Source organism: Phocoena sinus, chromosome 1 (assembly GCF_008692025.1).
Source record: "Phocoena sinus isolate mPhoSin1 chromosome 1, mPhoSin1.pri, whole genome shotgun sequence".
Lineage (NCBI taxonomy): Eukaryota > Metazoa > Chordata > Mammalia > Artiodactyla > Phocoenidae > Phocoena > Phocoena sinus.
This window is the reverse complement of record NC_045763.1, coordinates 24,173,505-24,183,280: the sequence shown is the minus strand read 5'-3', so window position 1 is coordinate 24,183,280 and position 9,776 is coordinate 24,173,505.

Here is a 9,776-nt window from a genome sequence, read left to right as displayed (position 1 = left end):
ATGGGGGGAGAGGGTTGGGGGCAAGGGCACGGGGAGGCGAGAGAGGGGAGAGTCCAGCCTGGAGGCGGATGCAGTATTAATGTCACCCGGCCCGGCCCAGAGAGGGGCAGGGACACGTCCGCGATGACGCAGGATTCTGGGAGCACAGTAAGGCTGGGGTCCAGGCTCCCTCCTCCCACCGCCAGACCAGGGGAGGATACTGATGGGGTCTGGCCTCCCAGGAGAGGGATGCCCTTGGCAGATCTGACCCAAGGTCCACTCATCTGGGGAGGCTAGCCTCCACCTCCCCCCAGCTGTCCCTCTGCCTCAGGGAGGGGGGAACCCACCTATGAGAGGGACCACCTCACCAATGGTCTCTGTCGGGACGGTGTGAGCTCATGTCTCAGTGAGTTTGCAGGGACCAGGTGTCCTCAGCAGTTCCCGGTTTCTCCCAGAGGGCTCCCGATCAGGGAGGATAGGCTGCCCCAGCTGCCGGCGGGCTTCTAAAGGCAGGGCTACCTCCTCCAGAGAACTAACGTCTCCTTAGAACAAGCCCAGATGCCTCCACGAAAACTGGGGACTCCTTGGGGCAGCTTGTGGACAAGCCTCCCCCCTTGGACATTGCTCTCCAGCCCTCCCACCAGGTTGGTTGGGACCCAGGGTGGGCAGAGTCTGTGGAGGTCCCAGTGGTCAGGACAGCTGTGTCCAGGCTTGGGAGACCTCCAGGCCAGGTAAGAATGATGCGTGGGAAGTCCATGCCAGGAGGACCAGGACCCAAGGGGTTCCAGGAAGACAGGCCCCACAGTGTCCTCCCGCTTGGGAGGGACAAGGTAGGCACAGGACCAGCCCCTGACCCTGAGCCCCCTCCTTCTGCAACAACCTGGAACAGGGAGAGCACAGTGCTGGAGGCAGGAGCTCTGGGCTCTGGTCCAGCTCATTCATTCATTCCGCAAGTGTCTCCTGAGCCCCTACTCTGTGCCTGGCACTATGCGGAGCACTGGGGATGCAGCAGGGCGCAAAACGGACAAGGGCCCTGCCCCATGGAGCTTGCATACCTGTGGGGAAGACTGTTAATAAACATACCAATAAACAAATAAGCAAGAACATTTCCTAAAGTATTAAATGCCATGATGGATGATGTGGTACAGAATGCCTGGGGTAAGGTTCTTTCTCCAGGGCTTCTAGGAAGATTTTTAAGACTTTAGGCTGGGATCTGTGGATGAGAAGGGCGTCCCAGGCGTCATGATGGTGAATACAATGACCTTGGCACCATCTAGGAGTCATCCGAAGGCCAGGGTGGCCGTGCCATGGTACATGAGAGGGTGTGGGGCAGGATGAGGCTATGGGAGTGGCTGGAGACAGCTGTCATTTCACACACAACCTCCGAAGCTTATTCTAGGAGCAGCAGAAGCCCCTGGAGGGTTTCAAGCGGGAAAGTGACACAGCCGTGTATGTTTTTATAAGGCTGCACTTGCTGCCATGGGTAGTGGAGTGTGGAGGGGCGCGAAGGAGCAGGTGACCTGGCAGGAGCCACTGCAGGTGTCCAGGCGGTGCTGGGGGCCTGGACCAGGGCACAGGCAGTGCAGGCGGACAGAAGCACATGGAACTCAGACACATCCACAGCTCCCAGCCACCTTCACAGTACAGTCCAAACTCCTCGTTCTCACATTTAGGACCTACAAGTTAGAGTTACCACTTCCCTTCCCCATCCTCTCTTGAATAGCAGGAAACATCAGCTTGTCCCCCCTTAAACAAACCTTTCCATTTCCCCACTTAGGCGGCCTAAAGAGCCCAGCTCTGCCACTGATTTGCAGTGTGAGCTGAGGGAGTCCCTTGCCCTCTTCAGGCCTCAGTTTTTGCAATGAATGAGATGGGGTGTGGGCTTGACCATCTGAACGCTTCCTTCTGATGCAAACCCCCTGCATTCTGGGAGCTGGGCTGCTGCCCCACTTCCAGCCCGGCCTCGCTGGCTGCCTGTCCACCTCCTCCCCACCCTCTCCTGCGACCTCTGCCCTGAGGAGGAGCAGCCAGCCCAGGTGGGGAAGAAGCTGCCTTGCAGCTGCTGGACTGGTGGACGGACGCAGGGTGGCTGCAGGGGCTGGTGAGAGCTAATGAGCGCTGGGGCTGGAAACGAGCTCAAAGTTGCCCCTTGTTTTGAGAATTTAGGGTGTGGGGCTAAGGAGGGGAGGGCAGGGCTCTGAACCCTGGGCGGAGGGATGTAGGGTCAGTGGGCAGCGCCCAGGCCTAGGGAGAGCTGGCATGGGGTGGGCAGGGAGTAACCAGCACAGCAGCCCTCCCTGAGCTTGTCCCGAATAAGCGCACACACGCTACACCTCGTGTCCAGTAACATGTAAGTGCAAGTGTCCTTATCAGGTTTACTTTCCATCAGAACCCCATCATCGTAATAAACCAGGACCATTCATTCTTGACCAGGCCCTAATCCGTGTCTGCTAACAATGACCTTCATCACACCTCGGCATTGAGAGAGCTTCATCGCAATCCTCCTGTTGGAGAGACGAGAACAACCGGCTCCAGGTCATGCAGGGGTTGCTGAGGGCAGGATCTGAACCCAGTGCCCTGTGTGTAGCCACTGAGCTGCACCGTCTCTTTGTGGATCCCCCTGCCCCCTAGAGTGGGGGGTCCTTGTCCTTGTTTGACAGGTGCGGAGACGGAGGCTAAAAGGCGGGGAGGGACCCTTCCAAGGTCACACTGGAAAGTCCTGCGGTGGAATCTGCACCCTGATGGGGAGGGGTGCCTGCCCTCCTCGTGTTCTCTCCACCACCCTGACATTTAGAGAGAGGGGGGCTCACGGGCTCACCCCAGGACCCCCCGAGTGAGTGGTCAGTGGAGGGACTGTGGGAGAGAAGTGGGCCCTGTTCCCCGACAGACCCAGGCTCATGCCACTTGGGCTTGTGGCCCTGGGCCAGTCACTCAGCTGCTGGGAGCCTCAGTTTCCTCCTCTGTAAAATGGGGCAGCGGCAGTTTGTTGGGAGGCTGGGAGCCGAGGCCAGCACAGGAGTTTAGCGCATAGTAGGTGCTCAAGAATGGCTGTGCCTTCCCATCCCCCTTGGGGCTGAGGCTCCTGCAGGCTGGGCTCTAGCACTGGGGCCTGATGGTCCCCTCTGTGGGGTCCTAAGCTCCCTCTGGGGGGCACTGGGCGTGGGAGAAGAGGCTGGATTGAGTCTCCCTGCAGCCTCGGGGGAGCTCCACCATGGCCCACGCATCACACAAGAGGGAGGCCCCAAGGCCTGCTTAGGACTCTTCAGGTGCCTGGGGTCCAAGCAGCCTTGCGGACCCTCCACAGTGAATTCTCACCCCACAGGGTCCCAAGATGGTACCACTGGGGCAGCCTGGTGCCTGGCCAGGCTGTGGCCCATCAACCACCCCTGGAGGATGGGCGGGTCTCCGTGGAGGGCCCAGTACCAGAGGCCCAACAGTGGGGCCTGCTGCCTGGAACTCAGGACGTGAGTCCTCATCCCCCACGGTCCTGCCTTGTCACCCGTGTGGTCACCATACGGTCCGCCATCCTGCCGCCCTGGGGTGGACGGATACTAACTAACCCTCCCTGAGCACTCACCCTGCACTGCCCTGAGTACACAGCCCATCACTCAATTCTCACAGCCAACCATCTTATGCCGGAGGAATAGTCACTGTGTGTAATTTGCCAGTGAGAAAAAAGGCTCCAGGAAGGGAAATAAACAACCAGGAAGCAGGGACTTGCTGGGCCTCCAGGGCCCCTGCCATTATTCTCAGGGGCAGATCTGTACCTGTAGCCCATCACTCACTCCCCAGCACCCTCACTCCACCATCTGTCACCCCTCCCCACCTCCTGTGCCCTGCCCCTGGTGAGGTCCTGCCTGCCTCCTGTCCCCCTCTCTCCAACCGCTGCACACGCACACACGCCATTGTGCACACACAAACTCATGCAGCCTCATGCACACACACGCACGCACGTGTGCCCCTCACCCCCAGGTGTGTGTCTGCAGCCACATTTGCCCCACAGCCTCCTTTCTGTAAGAACGTCCTTGTTAGTAACTCTTGTTTCCCTGCGTGCTGTGAAATTCACCATCAGGTTTTTTTTTTTTTTTGCGGTACGTGGGCCTCTCACCGTTGTGGCCTCTCCTGTTGCAGAGCACAGGCTCCGGACGCGCAAGCTCAGCGGCCATGGCTCACGGGCCCAGCCGCTCCGCGGCATGTGGGATCTTCCCGGACCAGGGCACGAATCCATGTCCCCCGCATCGGCAGGTGGACTCTCAACCACTGTGCCACCAGGGAAGCTCTCACCATCAGTTTTAAAGCTGAGAGAAGAGATGGGCAAGCAGAAGCCAAATCTCATTTTAATTATCTGTGGCGGGTCCCAATTTTTCAGGTGATAATTATAATAATTAAAAATTCTGTTATCAGCTCTGGTGGGGGAAGTCACTGCCCGTGCAGCCAGCTTCAGGGCCATGAGAAGGCAGAGTGTCCTGATAACGAGACTCAGCTCCCAACCTCCCTGCTTCAACTCTGTTCCAAGGTGATTCTGCTGGATAACGATTCTGGATCTGGAGGGGGATGACAGTGACCTCAGAAAGAGGAAGTCAAGGGCCACTCATCCGGGGGATGCACATGACCAGGTGGCCTTCAGCTGTATAGCCTGTGAGCCCTTGGGTGGGCCTGAGGAGACAAGGGGACCCAGGAGGGCTCAGCCACCATGAGTGGAGGCTTGCCCTGGGACCTGATGTCCCCGCACTAGGAGGTGATCTCACTGTGTCACCCACACACTCTGTATTGCCTCGGCTTTTGGCCACTTGCAAACACCTTCCCCGCCAGCTCCTTGCTGCAGCCACCCAGCAACCCACCACGATGGAAGCACCGAGAGAGCAGAGGCCTCTCCACTGTCCATCTCCGTGTCCTCAGTGTCCAGACCAGGGCCTGGCACACAGGAAGCTCCTAAGAAATGTTTGTCTAAGGACTACGAGAGCGTGTAAATAATCAGGACACAACCATGAGGTAGGCATTCTCATCCCCATTTAACAGGGGAGGAGCCTGAGGCTCAGAGAGGTGAAGTGCTTGCTCCAAATCACACGGCTGGGGAGGGGGCAGGGATTAGGAAGGGCAGGGTCAGTGGTAGGGCTGGGAGAGCAGCATGGACCTTGGGGAGAGACGGCCAGAGCGGTCCTGCATTTAGACAGCAAATCACATGTTTTACAAGGCTCCAGACATTCCTGGGGAAACTCAAGCCAGCGTGTGTGAGGCCCAGTGATGGTGACCTTGGGGGAGAACGGAAAGGAGGGAGGGAGGGAGCAGACTCATTGCAGAAAGGCCCCACCTCCTCCAATCAGCTGAGCCCTCAGGGGCGGGGACACCAGGGCCAGTCCAATCAGCAGGAGGCTGGGAGCAAAGGCAGGTGGAGCAGAGCCAGGCCCTGCGCTGGGCGGTCAGGTTGGACCTTCCTGACTGACTTTTCCCTCCTTGACCTCCTTGAGTTCTCCCAACAGCCCAGCATCCAGGGCAGGAGCAATCACCTTCATTTTGCAAATGAGGCAACTGAGGCCCAGAGAGGTCAAGAGACTTGCCCAAGGTCACACAGCCAGTCAGCAGCACCAGAACTGACCCAGGTCCTGACTCCCCAGCCCAGGGTTCTGAGTCCTGCCCCTCTGGGTCCTCCTGGATGCCCTGGCCGAGGCCTGGCTTGGCACCCCAACCCTGGGCCTGTTCTCTGTGACCATCAGAGCCCTCTTCCCCACCAAACACGCCCACCCAGAGCTCAGCTCAGAGCTGCTGCCCACTCCCAACCCCGCTCTCCATTCTCCGTCCCTAAGCCCCAGACTCTTTGCTCCAGCTGCCCTCAGATACCCAGACACGAGGGTCAAGTACTCACAGAATGTTTGGCTGGCAGGGGCCCCAGGGAGGGTCTGGCTCAGGTGGGAGCAGTGGTCCCTCAACACCATGCTGTGCCCATCCCCTCCATGAAGCCCCCCAGGGCCTGAATTGGGACACTGCTCTTCTCCCATCATCTCTCCCCCTGCTTCCTGACTCAATTACCCCCCAGCAGATTCTGCAAATCCAGGTCGAAGGTTTGATTTACAAACTTCCTGTGGAAGGAGGGCAGCGTCTGCACCTGCCTGGTGATTTACTCGGCTGGGAAATGGTTGCTTCTCCAGAGGGATCCTCTCTGCCCCTCCTGGTTGAAGACTGAGATTTACTGAAGCTTCCTTTTCTCAGGGCGACTCCTGGTGGCTTTGGGAGGACAACAGAGGTGAAGGAGCCACCAGGACCCCCATGCGGTGAAGAGCAAATCTAGATGGTGTGTTTGGGAGGAAGAAGATGGAATTAGGGGTCACCAGGGGCCTGGTTTGAATCCCTGCCCCACCACGGCCAAGCTGTGTGACCTTTAGTTGGTCTCGATTTCCTCATCTGCAAAAGGAATGGGGTTGGTGACAACATCTGCCTCCAAAGATGATGAGGCTTAGGTGAGGGGCTGTGTATAAATGCCTGGCACATAATAGGGGCTCAGGAAAGTTGAATTCTCCCCTCCAGCCCATTTGAGGTCTCCCTCTCCCTGCCAGATCACCTCCTCCAGGTCTCCCCCACTAGCTTTCCTCTAAGTGCCCTCCTGCACCCGTCTCTGTCCTTGGGGAGAGCAGACCCTGTCAGTCTCACAGGTTCCACGGCCCTGTGGGTCAGGAAAGAAAAGGACGAGGTCCCACTGGCAGGATGGGCCCAGTTACATGCCAGGACGCCGGGCACAGATGGTTCACACGCCCAGGGATTGTTAGCGGTGCAGCTGCTTCCCTGCTGATGCGTTAACACATCTCGTCTATAAATGGCCCTTGGAAGAGTAAGGGGCCTCTGGTGTCCAAAGTTGTGCTGTGATCCAAGGGGTCAGCAGAACTCTTTAATCTGTTTGATTTCTAATAAAGCGAGGAGGGACTGGTGACGGCGCTGGCCTAGTTAGCTCAGGTGACCGGTCTGACTGGTCTGGGGCCTGACCACCAGGGGGAGTGAGTGGGCGGTATTATGTCTTGGCCCAAGGACTATGGCCAGCTCTTGTCTCTTCTGAAGGCATCTTCAGAATCCCCAAATCTGGTCAGAAACCAAGGAAAAAAATAACAAAAAACCTATTCCATTCTCAAAGTATAATTCAGGGAGGAGGGGGCTCTGTAGCAGCACCTGTCAGCCCCCAGAGGACCACTGGGGCCTGTGGCTGGCCCTTGAGAAGTCCTGGCAACCCCTCTGTCTCCTGAGCCTCAGTCTTCTCACTTGTGAAGTGGGAGTGGCCCCAGGAGCGGTAGAGTTGGATCAGGTGTGGACTGGGGAGCCTGACTACTGAATTCATTACCCACCTGGCCAGTACCAGGATTGAGGAAGTGACCTAATCATTCCGCGCCTCAGTTTTCTCATCTGTGAAATGGGGTAATAATAGTACTTCCCTCATAGGGTCATTGTGAGGATTAAATGAGATAATCCAGGTAAATCACTAAACTCAGTGCCCAGCACACAGTAGGTGCTCAAGAGATGGTGGCTGCTGTTATTATGTCACTGCCCCTACTTCTACTATTAGATCCCAAAGACAGAGGACATGCACCATGGACCAAGGCTATCAGGAATGTAGAAATGCTTCTCAATAACTTTCCCTGTCACTATAATCACAGTAGCACACGTATAATACAATGGAGCTGTGTTATATGCCAGGCTGATTATTCCTTCTACAGACAGTTCTTGGTACCCAGGTAAGTTCAGGGGCCTCTTGTGATAAGCATCCCCAGGAGTTCTGGAGGCCCAGGGTAGGAACATTGGCCACGGCTCTAGCCAAAGCCAATGGCGATTCCTGCCTTTCACAGTTATGGTGGAAGCACAGCAACAGCCCAGCCTTGCCTTTGCCCCCCTGTCCCAGCCAGAGCCAGAGCCGGAGCCAGGGCAGCCTGGGACCTTCCCCAAATGGGGTCCTCCCCCCCGCATCCCCAACCCCAGGCACTCAGATTTGCAGTTCTCTTTCTTCCCAATGAAAACAGAATCTCCTCCCAGGATGGGCCGAGATGACTGTTGTAATAAAAGCGGTTCATTACATCCCTCTGCAAGGAGCTGTTTAATGAGCATATGCGCTGGTGCTCTGTGGCCCTTTCGAACCAAATGCAAATGAAACACATTCCACGGTATCATTTAATTAGTTTAGAAATGTACAGAGAGCTGGAAAGAGGGGGTGACATGGGATAGAGGCAGAGAGAGAGGAAAGGGTGAGGGAGATGGTTTAGCAGCGGAGCAGAGAGGTTGCAGGAGGGGAGGGAAGGAGGGGAGACAGTGGGAGTGAACAAGGAGGGAAGGAAGAGGAGAGCTGGGGCCATTTTTTTTTTTTTGTATCTGACTCTCCCAAACCCCCTTGAGGGGAGGGAAGGATTGGGCAGCCTTATTCTTCTCATTGAAAAAGTGAGGACACCCAACCCCGCTCTGTGTATCGTGATGGGTGCTGGGGATACCACAATGGAGGAGGCATCCTGCCTGTGTGGGTTTGCAGTAGGCAGGCCTTGAGCAACGATTCAACTCAAATGTGTGCATGTGAGTGTTTCTGTGTTTGCACGTGTGACTTGGCACATGTGTAAGTGTGTGTGTGTGGATTGAGATGTGAGACTGTTTACAGGAGTGCATGTATGTGCAGGTATGTGAATGTGTATTACGAGCATATTTGTGTGGCAGCATGTATGTGTGTACACACGTGTGCATTTGCTATGTGTGACGCATGTGCATGTGTGTATCAGCACGTGGAAATATTTATGGGAGTGAATGCATATGCAACTATATGTGTGTGAATGCATGGATGAGTGTTTGTGAACGAGTGTATGAGAATATTTGAGCACCTGTGTGCACAGGTGTGTGAGTCAATATGTGTAGGATCGTGTGCGTTTCTGTGAGTGCATACAAATGTGTATTTGAGTTTGTGTGTGAGTGCCTGTGTACATGCAACACTGCAACTGTGTGAATGTGCAAGTGAAGGCATGTGCAAGAGTGTGTATGTGAGTGTGTGAGTGCATTTACACGCATGTGTTTGTGTGTGTGTTTATATAGGTGTACACATGCATGTGTGTGTAAAGTCATGATTACCCATGTGACTATGTTTTAAAAAAGGGTAGGATAGTGGTTTAGAGAAAAGCGCCGGTCGAAATGTGACTACTGGACTGGAAAACCTGCTCTGTTACATCCTGGCTGTGTGCCCTTGGGCAAGTTACTTAACCTCTCTGGACCTCAATTTCCTCATCTATAAAATTGAGCTGAAAAAATACCCACCTTCTAGGGATATTAGAAGGATTACATTCATTAACATATCTAAAGCACTTAGTATATATTTAGACTTAGTGCATGTTTAGTTCTGCATTTTAGCTGTGAGACTAATAAGGGCCAAAAAGCAAAGGAAAAGGATCGATGGGTCCTGACATATCAGGGGTCAAGGGAGTCTTCTCTGAAGAAGTGCCACTTGTACTGAGACCAAGAAAGAGTCAAGAGGAATGAGTAGTGGGCTTCTACCCACTCTCCACCCCGCCTGCATCCCTCTCCTTCTGGTAAGACCACCCCAGTTTCCCTTTGAAAACAACTCCCTGACCACTCCCAGCCCATTCAGGTGGGCTGACCCATCTTGGCTCCTGCCACCCAGGCCTGGTCACTCAGTGCACTTTACCCCCTGATTACAGTGATTGTTTCAGGAGTGGGCAGATGACTAAATGCAGGTCAATGGGAATCATAGCAGAGACTGGCTAAAACTACCGGGAATGTGGGGTGTGATGCCAGTGTGACAGAAGCCTGACTCTACCAGCATTCCTTCC